The sequence below is a fragment of the Orcinus orca genome, chromosome 6 (genome assembly GCF_937001465.1).
Source record: "Orcinus orca chromosome 6, mOrcOrc1.1, whole genome shotgun sequence".
NCBI classification, from domain to species: domain Eukaryota; kingdom Metazoa; phylum Chordata; class Mammalia; order Artiodactyla; family Delphinidae; genus Orcinus; species Orcinus orca.
In genome coordinates this window covers 31033202-31050845 of record NC_064564.1, presented here as the reverse complement: position 1 = coordinate 31050845, position 17644 = coordinate 31033202, and the positions used below count along the sequence as shown (strand labels likewise).

Genomic DNA, 17644 nt, shown 5'->3' with positions numbered 1-17644 from the left:
AAGGGATTTGCCTCCAAAATTTACAAAGAGCTCATGCGACTCAATATCCAAAAAACAAACAACCCAATCAAAAATGGGCAGAAGACCTAAACAGACATTTCTCCAAAGAAGATATACATATTGCCAACAAACACTTGAAAGGATGTTCAACATCACTAATCATTAGAGAAATGCAAATCAAAACTACAATGAGATATCACTTCACACCGGTCAGAATGGCCATCATCAAAACATCTACAAACAATAAATGCTGGAGAGGGTGTGGACAAAAGGGAACACTCTTGCACTGTTGGTGGGAATGTAAATTGATACAGCCACTGTGGAGAACAGTATGGAGGTTCCTTAAAAAACTAAAAATAGAACTACCATATGACCCAGCAATCCCACTACTGGACATATACCATGAGAAAACCATAAATCAAAAAGAGACATGTACCACAATGTTCATTGCAGTACTATTTACAATAGCCAGGACATGGAAGCAACCTAAGTGTCCATCAACAGATGAATGGATGAAGAAGATGTGGCATATATATACAATGGAATACTACTCTGCCATAAAAAGAAATGAAATTGGGTTATTTGTAGTGAGGTGGATGGACCTAGAGTCTATCAAACACAGTGAAGTAAGTCAGAAAGAGAAAAACAAATACCATATGCTAACACATATATATGGAATCTAAAAAAAAAAAAAAAGGTTCTGATGAACCTAGGGGCAGGACAGGAATAAAGACGCAGACGTAGAGAATGGACTTGAGGACACAGGGAGGGGGAAGGGTAAGCTGGGGTGAAGTAAGAGAGTAGCACTGACATATATACAGTACCAAATATAAAATAGATAGCTAGTGGGAAGCAGCTGCATAGCACAGGGAGATCAGTTTGGTGCTTTGTGACCACCAAAGGGGTGGGATAGGGAGGGTGGGAGGGAGATGCAAGAGGGAGGGGATATGGGGATGTATGTATGCATATAGCTGATTCACTTTGTTATACAGTAGAAACTAACACAACATTGTAAAGCAATTATACTCCAATAAAGATGTTTAAAAAATACAAAAATGGAAGTATTTAGAATTAAATATATTAAAAGATGTATACAGTCTCTCAAAGAAACTTATAGAACATTACTGAACACAACTGCTTACTTGAAGGAACACCGACAGGTTAAATTTTTGATAATTTGGGAACAAAATGAAAAATGACATAATGGATGGCATAAAAAAAAAGAATCCATGAGTTCATGCTGATAGCAAAAACATTCAAAAGGAGGGTGGGAAGGATGGAAAGCTCTTCTTCACAAAAGAATGCCACCAAATAAGAAATGAATGATGGAATTTCAAATCACTGTTTTGCAACCTCCATAGTAAGAACTGATCTGCAATGGATGCTAAAATCATTAGGTGAAAGATTATAGGGAACAGATTGTGTCATATAATGTCATCCAGTAGGTTATTTATTAATTTCAAAGGAAAAAGGTCCCTTTTCAAAGATGAGATTTGGCAGACATCACCTTAGTGAGGAGATCAAACTTAACATCAGGAATAATGAGACATCAGATCAAGTATGTTCTGAGGTCAGCACTGAACAGGGAACAGTACCTTTCATCCAATACATCTACCAAAAACTTTAACCAAAATCTAATCATGAGGAAAGAATAACCTATCCAAGTTAAAGATTTACAAAACAATTTACAAAACGTTGTTCAAAAATGTCAATGTCATGAAAGACCAAAAAAGACCAAAAAAAAAAAAAAAAGAGAGAGAGAGAACTGGAGAACTGCTGCTTTAGACTGATGAGACAAAACATGTCGGGACTTCCCTGGTGGCACAGTGGTTAAGAATTGGTGGGCTTCCCTGGTGGTGCAGTGGTTGAGAGTCCGCCTGCTGATGCAGGGGACACGGGTTCGTGCCCCGGTCCAAGAAGATCCCACATGCTGCAGAGCAACTAGGTGCCACAGCTGCTGAGCCTGTGCTCTGGCGCCTGCGAGCCACAACTGCTGAAGTCCGTGCGCCTAGAGCCTGGGCTCTGCAACAACAGAGGCCACTGCAATGAGAAGCCCACGCACCGCAATGCAGAGTGGACTCCGCTTGCTGAAACTAGAGAAAGCCCGCGCACAGCAACGAAGACCCAACGCAGCCAAAAATAAATAAACAAATAAATAAAGATACATGTCAACTAAATTAAAAAAAAAATGGGCAGAAGACCTAAATAGACATTTCTCCAAAGACAACATACAGATGGCCAAGAGGCACATGAAAAGATGCTCAACATCACTAATTATTAGAGAAATGCAAATCAAAACTACAATGAGGTATCACCTCACAACTGTCACAATGGCCATCACCAAAAAATCTATACAATGAATGCTGGAGAGGGTGTGGAGAAAAGGGAACCCTCCTACATGGTTGGTGGGAATGTAGATTGGTACAGCCACTATGGAGAACAGTATGGAAGTTCCTTAAGAAGCTAAAAATAGGGCTTCCCTGGTGGCGCAGTGGTTGGGAGTCCGCCTGCCGACGCAGGCGACGCGGGTTTGTGCCCCGGTCCGGGAGGATACCGCATGCTGCGGAGCGGCTGGGCTTGTGAGCCGTGGCTGCTGGGCCTGCGCGTCCGGAGCCTGTGCTCTGCAGCAGGAGAGGCCACAACAGTGAGAGGCCCGCGTACAGCAAAAAAAAAAAAAAAAAAAGAAGAAGCTAAAAATAGAGTTACCAGATGATCCAGCAATCCTACTCCTGGGCATATGTCCAGAGAAATCCATGGTTCAAAAGGATACAGGCATGCCAATATTCATTGCAGTGCTGTTTACAATAGCCAAGACATGGAAGCTACCTAAATGTCCATTGACAGATGAATGAACAAAGACGATGTGGTACATATAAACAACAGAATATTACTCAGCCATTAAAAGAATGAAATAATGCCATTTGCAGCAACATGGATGGAACTGGAGATTATCGTACTAAGTGAAGTAAGTCAGACAGAGAAAGACAAATATCATGATATCACCTATGCGGAATCTAAAAAAAAATGATACAAATGAACTTATTTACATAACAGAAACAGACTCACAAACTTCGAGAACCAACTTATGGTTAGCAGGGGGGAAGGGTAGGGGAGGAGGGATAGATTGGGAGTTTGGGATTGACATGTACACACTGCTACATTTAAAACAGATAACCAACAAGGGCCTACTGTATAGCACAGGGAACAGTGCTCAATATTCTGTAATAACCTAGGGACTTGCGTGGTGGTCAGTGGTTAAGACTCCATGCTCCCAATGCAGGGGGCCCGGGTTTGATCCCTGGTCAGGGAACTAGATCTCACATACCGCAACTAAATATTCCACATGCCACAACTAAAGATCCTGCATGCAGCAATGAGGATCCTGTGTGCTGCAACTAAGACCCAGAGCAGCCTAAATAAATTCTGTAATAACCTAAATGGGAAAATAACTTGAAAATGAATAGATACATGTACAACTGAATAACTTTCCTGTACACCTGAAACTAACACAACATTGTTAATCAACTATGCTCCAATATAAAATAAAAATTAAAAAAAAAAGAAAATCCCTTAGCCCAGGAAAAAAATGATATCATCGAGTTCAGTGTCTGAGAAATACCTTCTGCAGCATTTCCAGTAGAATGTCATCTAGTTTCTACTAGAATCCTTTCAGTCTAGTGGACTTAGCATCTCAGTAGGCAGCTCAGTTGGACACTTCTAGTTATGAGAAAGGGCTTTTGTTTTTTAAACTCAGCCCAAATCAGCCTGTCTGTATCATCTGTCCATTGATTTTGGTTCTAGTCTCTGGAGCACAGCAGAACAAGTCCATGGCCTGTTTTAATATCTACAGTCTCTTCTGTCTTTGTTCCTCAGTCCCTCTAAATTCACCTGGCAGGGCCACTTCTCTCAAAAATCAAGTAGCCGAATGTGAATGAATTCTTGTGCTACTTTCTGTTCCATTGGTCTATTGATTTTCCTTGTGTTATTACCAAACTGTCTTAATTACTGTAGCTTCTTATAATAAGACTTGATATTTAGGACAGAAAGTCCTTTAGCCTTGTTCTTCTTCAAGAATGGCTTGGCTATTCTTTGGCCTTTGTATTTCCATGTACATTTTAGAATTTGTCTAGTTTAATAAAAACAAAAAAAAAATACATCTTTTTCTTTAATTCTCTAACCATAGAAAGACACAATTGATTTTTATTTATTAATTGTATATCTGGAAAACATGTTAGATGATTTAATAATTTTTCTGAAAGTTATTTCAGATTTTCTTTTTCTATTGAGGTAACATTGATTTTTAACATTATATAAGTCTCATGTGTACAACATTATATTTCTACTCCTGTATACCCTGCAATTTGCTCACCACAGAAAATTTATTTTCCGTCTGTCACCACACAGTTGAGCCCCTTTACTCATTTCACGGTCCCCAACCCCTTCCCGCCACCATTTCAGATTTTCTATGTATACAACGATTTTACCTGGGCTAATCAGAGATTTTTCCTTCTTTTACTTAATTTTCTTTTAAAATAAATTTATTTCTTTATTTGTTTTTGGCTGCATTGCTGTGCGCTGGCTTTCTCTAGTTGCGACGAGCAGGGGCTATTCTTTGTTGTGGTGCGTGGGCTTCTCATTGTGGTGTCTTCTCTTGTTGCAGAGCACAGGCTCTAGGCGTGCGAGCTTCAGTAGTTGTGGTGCGTGAGGTCAGTAGTTGTGGCTCGTGGGCTCGAGAGCACAGGCTCAGTAGTTGTGGCCCACGGGCTTAGTTGCTCTGCGGCATGTGGGATCTTCCTGGACCAGGGCTCGAACCGGTGTCCCCTGCACTGGAAGGTGGATTCTTAACCACTGTGCCACCAGGGAAGCCCTTGATTTTCTACTTATACATTTAAAACATTTTTTTCTTTTTCTTGCCTTACTGCACTGGCCAGGACCTTCAGTGAGCCTGCTTGTCTTATTCCCAGAAAGGGAAAACTTTCAATATTTCAACACTGAGTATTTTTTAATAATAGCTTTACTGAGATATAATTTATATATCATTAAATTCACCCTTTTAAAGTACACAATTTAGTGTTTTTAGTATTTTCATAGTTGGGAGCCATCACCACTACCTACTTTTGGAACATTTTGGTGACTCTATAAAGGAACCCTGTACCCATTAGCAGTCACTCCCCATTGTGCCATTCCAACTCTTACCCTCCTCACCCCAACAACCACTCATCTACTTTCTGCCTGTACGGATTTGCCTATTATGGACATTTCATATGAAAGAGCCATACAGGGCTTCCCTGGTGGCGCAGTGGTTGAGAGTCCGCCTGCCGATGCAGGGGACACGGGTTCGAGCCCCGGTCCGAGAAGATCCCACATGCCGCGGAGCAGCTAGGCCTGTGAGCCATGGCCGCTGAGCCTGCGCGTCCAGAGCCTGTGCTCCGCAACGGGAGAGGCCACAACAGTGAGAGGCCCGCGTACCGCAAAAAAAAAAAAAAAAGAGTCATACAATATGTGGCCTCTTGTGACCGGCTTCTTGCACTGAGCATAATCTGTTTGAGGTTCATCCATGTTGAACATGGATGCATCAGTGCTTCATTCCTTTTTATTGCTGAATAACATTCCATTGTAGAAACAGACCACACTTTATCCGTCCATCAGCTGATCGATATTTGAGTTGTTTCCACATTTTGGCTGTTATGAATAGTGTAGCTACACAATTCAAAATTCGTGTACAAGTTTCCATGTGGATTTATGTTTCCACTTCTCTTGGGTATATAGCTAGGAGTGGAAGTATGTTGTTTTTTTGTAGATAACTCTGACAGACTAAGGAGTTCCCTTCTATTTTAGTATGGTAACAGCTTTTTCTCTCTTCCTTCTTTAAACATTAAGGTGATAATATAATGTTTGGATTTTATCCTTAAATCAACCAGGTATTTCTTAAATAAACCTAGTGTAGTCATGATATATTATCCTATTTATATACTGCTAGATTTGGTTTGCTAATATTTTACTTTTTTTAAAATCTATGTTCACTAGTCAGACTGATCTATAATTTTCCTTTCTTGTAATGTCCTTGTCACGTTGCAGTATGGTATGGTTATGCTGACCTTAAAGAATTGTTTGGTAGAATTTGTTGATTAATATAGGCCTATAGTATTCTTTGTGGGAAGGTTTGAATTTATGGTTTCAATAGTAGACAATTCAGATTTTCTATTTCTTCTTCTGACAGTTTTATTAAATTGTCTTTTTCTAGGAAGTATCCATACTGTCTAAATTTGCTGGCATAAAGTTGTTTATAATATCCTCTGATTTTAACTGTTTTCACTCTGTAGTAATAGAAATTTTCCTATTCCTCATACTGGTGATCTGTGCTTTTTCCCTTTCTCCTGCATCAGTCTTGCTACATATTTTATTAGTTTTGTTAAAAAAAATTTTTTTTTGGCAGTGTTGATCCTGTCTCCCGCATGAATTTTTCTATTTCATTGATATTTTTGCTTTTAATTTTTTTTTTTTTTTTTTTTTTTTTGCGGTACGCGGGCCTCTCACTGTTGTGGCCTCTCCCGTTGCGGAGCACAGGCTCCGGACGCGCAGGCTAAGCGGCCATGGCTCACGGGCCTAGCCGCTCCGCGGCATGTGGGATCTTCCCGAACCGGGGCACGACCCCGTGTCCCCTGCATCGGCAGGCAGACTCTTAACCACTGCGCCACCAGGGAAGCCCTGCTTTTAATATTTTTGACAAACACCGCCAGGGCAAAAAGGTGCTCATGAACCCTCTCAGATCTAAACCCAGTGATTCCTTATGGTCTTTTTTTTTAATCTCATTGACGATTTTAAGATGTTTTTAAATAGTGATCCAGTGATCCAGTTTTTTAGTTGTCTTTGAAGGGAAGGTTGGTAGAATCATCTAATCCTCCAATATTGGATATAGAAAACTGAAAATTTTAACCGTGTATTTAAAAAATTTATGCTACTTATATATATTACCTATTCAAACATACAAAAATCATTTAAAAAATAAAGTGGCAGGTAAATGGACATTTTACATATTTCCGGTGGGAGTATACATTACAAGAATGTTTTTGGAAAGCAATCTGGAAAAATGCACCAAAACTCAAAAAGGGGAAAAATCCAAATGTCCACTGATAGGGGAATGTATCATGGCATATTCATACATTAGTACTCCACTTAAATGTAAATATTCCTCTGAGAGGGTAAATTCAATGAAAGCAAATGAAGCACTGTCACACTTCAGCGTGAGTTAGCTGAAAAGGCATTTAACTATGGCACTAGCAAGGGATATAGAACAGGCCTGAAGCAAGATAAGACTCCCATTTCTGAGAGGGGAAATTTAGCTTTATCTGAGCAACTACACCCTTAAAAGAAAGACTAACTCATTGAAAATATTGAAAAGGTGACTTTACTCAAACACATGTTTTGGAGTTGGAACCCATGCTGGCTGTGCTTGTAGCCTGGGCACTCAGGGACCTGTTGACACCCTGTTTGGTGACCAACACCAAACTCTGCAGAGTGGCTGTCAGAGCCAAGCTTTAGAACATAGTTATGGCTGCAGTAATAAAAAGGAGGAGAGCACCAATACCAGCATTTCCCATGTACTACTGTGGTTAACATAGTTTCTGCAGGACTCATGTAACAGTCCATTAACCCACAAGATTTTAGAGCAGGGACCTCAGAAACTGTATAATCTGGTTCTCCACAACTTTGCCAATCTTGGTATGATAATCTTGGCTATTCCTCTATGCTGCTATTTAAGTTTCTTCTTTTTCTGATTGTTTAAAGATTTTTTAAAAAAAGTTCTTTTTTTTCTGATCTGGTTATGAAAAGCTCAAAACATTATAAAAGTACAGAATTACATACTAAAATCCTCCCATAATTCCATCACCCAAAGATAACCACTAACAGTTTGTTGTTTATTTCTTCCAATTTGTTCTCTAGGAAGATGTTAAATTGTATACATTAAAAGAAGGGAACATAATAGCACGTGTACTATTTTAAAATTTCTTTCTTCCTCTTGGTATATTGTGGACAATTTTGCATGTCTATATAACAGTTACTTCGGTCTCTCTACGTAGCTTTATGGCAGCCTACTGTTCCCTATCAGTATATAACTGGTTAATTCCCCTCCCCCCTTGGGAACAATACTTCAAAGTACTTTCCTAGAGGCACACTTATGCAGAGAAAGATGTGTTTCTACAATGGATTCCTAGAAGTGATATGCTGGGACAGAGTATAGCTATTGTTAATTTGTCCTGTTTCTTATTTATTTATTTATTTCACTCTGCTGGGTCTTAGTTGTGGCACATGGGATCTTTAGTTGCTGGCATGCGGGCACTTTTAGTTATGCGGGATCTAGTTCTCTGATGAGGGATCGAACCTGGGCCCCCTGCCTTGGGAGCGTGGAGTCTTAACCGCTGGACGAAGGAAGTCCCTATCCTGTTTCTTTTGAGGACAACTTAACAATAGGTATACTCGGTCCCAGCATTTCACTTCTAGGAATCCATTATAGAAGAGTTTCTCAGACTCACAAACTTAGAGAACAAACTTATGGTTATCATGGGGGAAGAGTGGGGGGAAGGGATAGTTAGGGAGTTTGGGATTGATATGTATATACTGCTATATTTAAAATGGATAACCAAGAAGGACCTACTGCATAGCACGAGGAACTCTGCTCAATGTTATGTGGCAGCCTGGATGGGAGGGGAGTTTGGGGGAGAATGGATACAAGTATAGGTATGGCTGAGTCACTTTGCTGTGCACCTGAAACTATCACAACACTGTTAATGGCTATACTCCAATATAAAGTAAAACGTTTTTTTTAAAAAAAAATGTTTCTGTTTGCCCTAAGCAAGCAATGTGTCCAATACTGCATGTCATCCACATTGTTTTCCTCCCAAAACAATGCATAAACCAGGACACTTTTTTTTTTTTTTTTTTTTTTTTTTGCGGTACGTGGGCCTGTCACTGCCGTGGCCTCTCCCGCCGCGGAGCACAGGCTCCGGACGCGCAGGCCCAGTGGCCATGGCCCACGGGCCCAGCCAACCCGCGGCACGTGGGATCCTCCCGGACCGGGGCACGAACCCGCGTCCCCTGCATCGGCAGGCGGACTCTCAACCACTGTGCCACCAGGGAAGCCCCAGGCCACATTTTTTTTAAAGACTTTTTTTTAGAGCAGTTTCAGATGCACAGAAAAATTGATAGGAAGGTTACAGAGGTTTCCCATATATCCCTAGTCCCCCCCATCACACAGCCTCCCCTATTATCAACATCCCCCACTAGAGTGGTGCATTTGTTATAACTGATGAACCTATACTGATGCATCATAATCACCCAAGTCTATAGTTTCATTATGGTTCACTCTTGGTGTGTACATTCTATGAGTTTAGACAACAGTATAAACACGTGTATCCATCATTATGATATCATACAGAGTATTTCCACTGCCCTAAAAATCCTGTGTTCCACCTATTCATTCCTCCCACCACCAACCCCTGGCAACCACTGACTTTTTACTGTCTTCATAGATTTGCCTTTTCCAGAATGTCACATAGCTGGAATCACATAGTACATAGCCATTTCCGAATTGCTTTTTTTTACTTAGTAATATGCATTTAAGGTTGCTCCATGTCTTTTCATGGCTTAATAGCCCATTTCTTTTTAGCACTGAATAATATTCCATTGTAGGATGCACCACAGTTTATCCTTTCACCTACTGAAGGACATCTTGGTTGCTTCCAAGTTTTGGCAACTATGAATAAAGCTGCTGTCAACATCTGTGTGCAGGCTTTTGTGTGGACATAAGTTTTCAACTTATTTGGGTAAATACCAAGGAGCATGACTGCTGAATTTTTCTAGGAAACCACCAAACTACCTTCCAAAGTGGCTGTACCATTTTGTACTCCCACAAGCAATGAATGAGAATTCCTGTTGCTTCACATTCTCACCCGCATTTGGTATTATCAGTGTTTTGGTTTTTGCAATTCAAATAGGTCTGTAGTGGCTTCTCATTCTTGATTAAATTTCCAAAGCTCTTTTCTGATTGTGGGTAGGTATTTTGGGGTGGAGATGAGGGGAACTCCTATCTCTAATGTTAGAATCTTTGCAAATGTTTGGTAATCTTGGGCTACCTGCATATGTTAAGAACACTGACCCAAAGCTCTGAATGTGTGGGTGGAGATAGTCAACTTTGTGCTTGTACTGGGTTGAGCTAGTCTGGATTCTGAAGATGGGGGTTCCCTTTTCTACTAGACACCCAGGGCCAAGTGGAAGAGAACATGGGTTCAATTTGGGGGTAAATGCCTAATACTTTGAACAAATGATGGAGACATCAGGAAGGTTGGGGTCATATGCCCTGCTTCTCTTGAGTACAGTTTCCCAACGAATCTCACCATTCCCAGGATCTATAATTTCTAAACCTGGAACACCCTCAGAGTTACCCTGTCTCATACGTGTTTTGTTGTCGTCTGCCAGACAGAGCCTATGTACCTTCAGTTTTCAAGGAATTTCTCAACATTTCTTGTCTTCTAATAGTACTAATTATTTTGTAGTGCAGTGTTACATTTTTAAAAACAAACATAGTTTTTGTTATTTTTAGGAATTTGGGTGGCCCATGTGCTCAGTCCATCATCTTGATTTGATCTATCCAGGTCATGTTAAGATTTTGGAAAGACAAAAATGTATCTTCTCTCTGTCAAATAATTTAGACCCATGAGGTAAGTAAGAATTTTAAAAAATAGATATTATAATTACCTAGTCTACGACAGGCATTTAGTATGTGCTATTCATTCTATCTGCACAAAAATTTGAAAGATAGGTATTACCATCCCAGCTGTACAAAGAAAAAACTTTAGTCACAAACAGCAGTAACTCACCCAAGGTCCTCTATAAGCAGCACTGTGGGCCAGGAACCTTGATCTGTCTCTGACCTGCTTATTTGCAGATGAAGAAACTGAGGCTGAGGTAGATAATTAATTTGCCAGTTACCTTAATCAGAAGCCTCATAGCTCCCTTGAATATTTTCTTCTTATTGCTTAAGGTTGGAAGTTACATAATTTCAATGACATTAATATGTAACAGCTTTCTGTTTTGTTAACAATATTGTGTGTGAGACTGGTGTGGCAGGCAGAGAGCCGATGAGAGAGTTAAATAACATTAACCCAATTAAAGGCATTCCAGGAAGGCATAGTCCTCTAACTTGGAACGTTAAGATTTTTAATGTAATTAGTCTATGAAAATCACGCATTTCTTAATCAAGCTCCCCTTTTGTGCTTACAACTCCGTCTTCTCAGCCTACAGACTAATGCTTTTCCCCCCCTCTGCTGCTTTCCACTTTTCCCATGATTTAGAACAAATATTTGCCTTGGTAACTATTTTCCCTGGTTACTCTCTTGGCTGATTTTCTGCACAAAGAACCGAAAGGCATGTATCCCCAAGGGAAGCAGTTATTTTAGATTTTGCAAAGAAGTCAGTTAACAATTTTCAACAATCCCTTCTTTGTTTTAAAGAAAGCTCTGGTTTTGTTTCATTTTCATCTGGAGACTTAAATGACACCAAGCAAAGCCTACTTAGTTTAGATTTCCAGGTAAAATGTTTTAAATTTTAAGTTTCTACTAAAGCATGTGGAATGGTTTTAATATTTGGCTGTTTTATGTTGCAAATATGTTTAACCCTTGAGGAAATAAGCTCTTACTAATAGATTTTAAAAGTTTAAAGTGTACATTATTTTGTTTACTTGTTTTTTTCAGGATGACTACTTCCGAAGTATTTAAAACTTTATGAAATTAGGATTCAATATATTTTTATATGTTTAAATAGAATTACATGCTCAATAGAAGTATAAGTTGGTTTGAAAATTTCATTCTTTTCTATTTTTAAGTCCTAAAAGAGCATAAAGGATTAATTAAAAATGTTTTTCATTATAAGCCTATAGAGTGAAGTTAAAAGGGATAATAGGCATCTCATGGCTTTGTGTAGAAGTTTAAAATTTAATTTAAACCCTTTTAAAGCTTACTTAAGACAGATGACGAAGAATTTTAATGGAAAAAAATAATAAGTTAACCAAGATTTACAGATGATATTTAATGTTGGGATAAACACAATAAATGCTAAAATGAAAGAAAATTTTACTTGATCAAAATAATACCTACAGTGATTAGACCTATTGTGTCATAAAAGTTTACCTCTAGAAACATATTCACTCAATTATAAAGTTGTTTTTGGAATAAATATTAAATAAATGTGAAATTCTATAAATCACTGAAAATAACAAAGGCCGAGGCATCAATGATAAAATTAGTATTGAGAGGCCATTTCATAAACATTATTTAAACATTTCAATTAGACTATTTAGATTCTGATTTTCTTAAAATTAAGATAGCTCTGTAAATTTATTTTTGTACATATCTATTTAGATTTCTGGATAAGTAAAAGTGAGCCAGTTTGGGAGGGGGGTGGAAGACAAAGAGGGATGGGGATAATGGGAGAAGGGTGAGCTTGGGCAATGCTCTGCTAAGTAAGAGGCTCAGGGACAACACGATGCCTGAGACACTCATGGAAGTTTATCTCCAGAGCCCTTAGATCCAGGGCCTGACTCCTCATAACTCTCACCTACCACAGGATGGAGAGTCACATATATGACTGTCAAAGCAAGAAAATCTCCATGTACAGATTTTATGTAGAGCACATTTTATGTAGAGCACATTTTATGTATGCTCTCTGTCAGAGCTCACTTCCCCCGCCACTCAGCAAATTCTACTTCTACCCTGTCTCACAGTGCAACTTTTCATATTGCTTTCCCCTGCTGCTGTTGCTATTTCTTCCCAACATATTACCTTGCTCTCTGAATGGGCTTTGACAATTTTAGCCACCAATCAGCTAGGGGATTTGCTCCTCCCTTATATTTTGCATGTTAGTTTTTCTAAAACTAATATAGATTATGAAAAGTTGTTCTAATATAGTTTCATTTCAGTGACCTACAGTAAAGGGTTTGAAATTACTGCAGTAATTAAAGTACCTATATACTGAAAAAGAGATTGCATGCTGAGGTTAGTTGACATGAAAATAACTTAGAGGCTGCTATTTGTTGAGCCAAGGGAAAATGGTGACAAGTCAGCATATGATCCAAGTACATCCTGACTACAGGAGGATAATTCTGGCAGATGAAGTTATAAAAAGAACTGAGATTCAAGAGGGCAAACTAAGCAGATATCACTCTTTTCCTCTTACCAAATACCTAGACATAAGAGAGGATATATTACAAACAAATACACACATGGATATATAGCTGCAGTAGGAAATAAGAAGGGGAGCTTCTGGTGAGACAGAAACTGTGAGGAATCCTTCAAATACAGAGAGAAGATGGGAATGAATTTAAAGAGAAAAACCATAGCCTTGAATAGGTATGGGAGAGAACTGTGTAAAAAGAGCTTGTGTGGAAAAGAAAGAAGTCATTAGAGTAAAAGATCCTAAGAAGGATACAATAAGGAAAAAAACAAAACCCGTACATTATAGTAGAACTTCTGAATATTAAAAATGAGTTCAAAATCTGAAAAAAAAACTTCTACAGAGAGAGGAAAAAAGACTTATTACAAAGAGATGAGAATCAGATTCAATTTAAAATTTTCATCAGTAACAGATATAAGAAACAAATGGAACAATACCTATGAAGTATTGAAGGAAAATTATTCTAAAATCATAATTCTATTTCCAACTAAACAAAATGATATTTTCTGACATATATGAATTCAAAACTTTTACAACCCAAAACATTCTCTAAAAGAAAAATGATATATTTCAGGGAAATAAAACTAATCTGAGGGAACTCATGCTTCTTATAATGGCAGACTATGCAATTCAGACCATTCAGCCTACTGAGAATAATTAGAAAAAAATAGGAAAAAATAACAGGGCCAATATTTGGGATAGGACTGGAATCCTAAGAGGTCTGGAACAGCTTTTCTTCTGGAGGCATCTGTGGAACCAAAAGAGGTGACTGAGAAGCTTAGTATAGCTTTAAAACAGCCTCTCAAGTCAAGACAGAAACAAAACTCAAGGAATGGGGCCAATCAAGCAGCAGGGGTGGCAGGCAAAAGTGATGCAGATGAAATCACCAGGTTTTGGTTTGGGACTTAAAGTATAATTATTAATTAGTTATAGTGAAACTCAGCTTCAAATCATTCAATTTATGATTGTTAGTGCCCTTAACCTCATGTCTGAATGTAAATCCTTTTAGGATAAATAATAAATATATCATTGTAGGCTTCAAAGTATATTCACAATTTTTCATATACAATGGTTGGCAATCAAATGCCATCAGGCATAGGAAGAAACAGAAGAAAATGGTTAAAAACCTAGAAAGAAATAACAGACAATAGAAATAGACATATAGAATGTCCTGAAATGGAGTTTTCAGACTCAGACTTAAATAAATGTGATTAATAAGTTCAAAACGTGAAAAACAAGATTGAAAATTTCAGTAGAGAAACAGAAACAATAAGAACCCACTGAAAAGCCGAAAAACTAAAAAAACACAATAATAGAAAAATAGAAGTCAATGGATGGATTTAATAGCAGATAAACCATAGCTGAACAGATAATTAGTGAATGGAAGGGAGGTTAGTGGAATAACCGAATCAATCACAGGGTGAGAGAAGGATAAAAAATACAAGAGAGGGAAAGTGACATTAAAGACATAATGAGAAGGCTATCATACGTGTCACTGTAGTTTTGAAAAGAAAGAGGAGAGAGAAGTAGGAGAGTATTATTTGAAGACGTAAGGGCTAAGAAATTTCCAAATTTGATAAATATCAGTCCACAGATTCAAGAAGTGCTATGAATCCTATATAGGATAAAACCAAGTAAATCATATCTATGTACAACAGAGTAAAACAGCTGAAAACCAAAGCCAAAGAGAATATCTTAAAAGCAACAAAAAAAGTTACTTTTAAAGGAGAAATAATTAGATTGACAGATGACTACTCAACACAAAATATGGAAACAAGAAGATATTGGAATGAAATCTTCCAAATGCTGAAAGAAAACACTTGTCAATCTAGAATTCCATATTTAGCAAATACATTCTTTCAGAATGAACATAAGATATAAACATTTTCATATGACCAACAAACAAAAGAACTGGTCATCAGCAGTCCTGCACTAAGGCAATTACTAAAAGGTATTTTTTAGGAAGAAAATAATCCTGATAGAAGACTGGAGATACAGAAAGAAATAAGAAGAAAGAAAAAGGATAAATGTTTAGGAAGATCTAAATCAGTGGTTCTTAATTGGAGGCAGGCTGAATCCTTCCACCCCCAAGACACATCTGGTAATATATGAAGACATTTTTGGTTGTTATAACTGAGAGGAGGTATCTACTGGGTAGGAGCCAGGGATGCTACTAAATATACAAAGGCCAGCCCCCCACCACAACAAAGGAATTATCCAACCCAAATGTTAATAGTGCTAAGGTTGAGAGAGCCTGATCTAAATGAACTTTCAGCATAAAATAATAATAATCTTTTGAGGGTTTAACAAATATAAAGAATTAAAATATACGACAAAAGTAGTATATGTTCTAGGATGAGGTAAGTAAAGTTAAAGTCCAGAAAGAGGTAAAGGTACTAATTTATATTAGACTTGATAAGTTAAGGATGTATGCGGTAATCTCTACAAAGAACTTTATAGTGAAAAGTATACAATTACTAATGGAATAATAAAAACTAAGCAATCAATTAAAAAGAAAGCAAGCAAGAATGGAAAAAAAAAACACACAAAGAACAGGCAGGACAAATAGAATGCAAATATTCAGAAAATATATTTAAATTCAAACATATCAAGTGTTACAGTAAATAAAAATAGACTTTCTATTCCGATTAGAAGATAAAAATTGTCATATTGAACTAAAAATGATATGCTAATAGAAAATATATTGAAAATATGAAAGGCTGAAAGTAAAATGATGCAAAAAATATATTAAGTAGACATTAATAAAAAGAAAGCAGCTACATTAATTAGACAAAGTAGATCTTATGACAAAACACACTACTAGAGATACAGAAAGTACCTAATGATAAAAGCACCAGAAATATATAACAATTCTAAATGTGTATATACCTATACCATGGCCTCAAAATATATTAATAAATATGACCAAAGTGACTTATATTAAATTTCATCCAAAAATAAACCCAAGAGACAATATAGTTAAAAACAACAGAAAATCTATTATTACATTATTTATAAATTAAAAATTACAATTAAGAACATAAAAGTGCTCACTTTGGCAGCACATATACTAAAATTGGCACAATACAGAGAAGATTAGCATGGCCCCTGAACAAGGATGACATGCAAATTTGTGAAGCATTCCATATTTTTACATAGAGAACAGACCTGTGGTTGCCAAGGGGGAGGAGGGGAGGAGGGGAGGGAGAGGGATGGGCTGGGAGTTTGGGCTTGGTAGATGCAAACTATTATATTTAGAATGGATAAACAACAAGGCCCTAATGTATAGCACAGGGAACTATACTCAATATCTTGTGATAAACCATAATGGAAAAGAATATAAAAAAAGAATGTATATATGTTTATAATTGAGTCACACTGCTGTACAGCAGAGATGGGCACAACATTGTAAATCAACTATTCTTCAGTTTAAAAAAAAAAGAAAAAAGAACATAAAAATATTTCCAGAAGATATATGCACAAGAGTGTTTTGTTTTGTTTCATTTTTTGGCCACGCCACGCAGCTTGTGGGATCCTAGTTCACTGACTACAGATTGAACTCGTGCCCTTGGCAGTGAATGCTCAGAGTCCTAACAACTGGACCAAAAGGGAATTTCCACAGGAGTGTTTACAACAGAGGAAAAGTGGAAAAAATTAAATATCCATCACCAAATTGTTTGTTACATAACTTATGGAATGAAAATAGAGTGCACAGACCAGATAGATTTACATACATTGACATATATGTCCATATGACCACAATTTATTACTGAATGGAAAGAAAACAGATTGCAGTATATCGAACAATTCCATTTATGTTTAAATATATATGTTCATATATGTTTAGAAGGTATCATGAAAGATACCCTTAAACTAGGGGATGGGAAACTATGGCCCATAGGCCAAATTCTGTTTTTCAAAGTGCCATCAGAATACAGTTGTGGCCATCCATTTACATGTCTATGGTTATTTTTGGCTACAATAACAAAGTTGAATAGTTTTAACAGAGACTGTTGTCCTGCAAAGCTAAAAATATTTACTCTCTGGACCCTGAAGAAAAAGTAGGTCTACCGTTGTACTAAACTATGAATTATCGTTAAGGCAACTTGTTTTTTATGCCTGTGTATCATTTTGAGTTTTTAAAAATTATGTACTAGTTTTAGAAACTTAAACACATCTTAAAAAGCATTGATAAAAAAAGATTAAGAACTCAGGAGAAAGAAAACTGTGTGAACATGGCTTATCTGTAAATCTCTTATGGGCCATGATATGAACAACAAATTGTAGCTCAATCTAAGGAAGACTTTTCTGACAGAGCTGTCTGAACATGGAAGATAAAGAACTTCCCATTACTGGAAAAGCAGATGACTTCAAAGATTCATTCAAAATCTGAGTTCTATACAGTGAAGCACCATTA

At 37.5% G+C, this 17644-nt stretch overlaps 2 protein-coding genes and 1 non-coding gene across 8 annotated transcripts in view; 2 read left to right on the top strand and 1 right to left on the bottom strand.

Moving 5' to 3' along the window:
- Positions 1-17644, bottom strand: part of CENPP (centromere protein P) — a 223162-nt gene that overhangs the window by 34216 nt on the left and 171302 nt on the right. The window lies entirely within an intron of this gene.
- The window catches only part of ECM2 (extracellular matrix protein 2), a 69529-nt gene that overhangs the window by 21499 nt on the left and 30386 nt on the right, over positions 1-17644 (top strand). Inside the window, exon 1 of one of the 5 annotated variants that reach the window (XM_033413612.2) lies at positions 10813-11587. The exons of 1 other annotated variant lie outside the window; for it this stretch is intronic. The gene's annotated coding sequence lies outside the window, so the exon portion shown is untranslated. Of the gene's footprint in view, positions 1-10812; positions 11588-17644 lie in introns of those variants that run through there. 3 more of the 5 variants (XM_004284116.3, XM_033413611.2, XM_004284115.3) reach the window with 3 other exon arrangements.
- On the top strand, positions 16274-16380 carry LOC117198217 (U6 spliceosomal RNA). Its single transcript, XR_004479276.1, has one exon. It is a non-coding gene; the product is annotated as a U6 spliceosomal RNA (small nuclear RNA).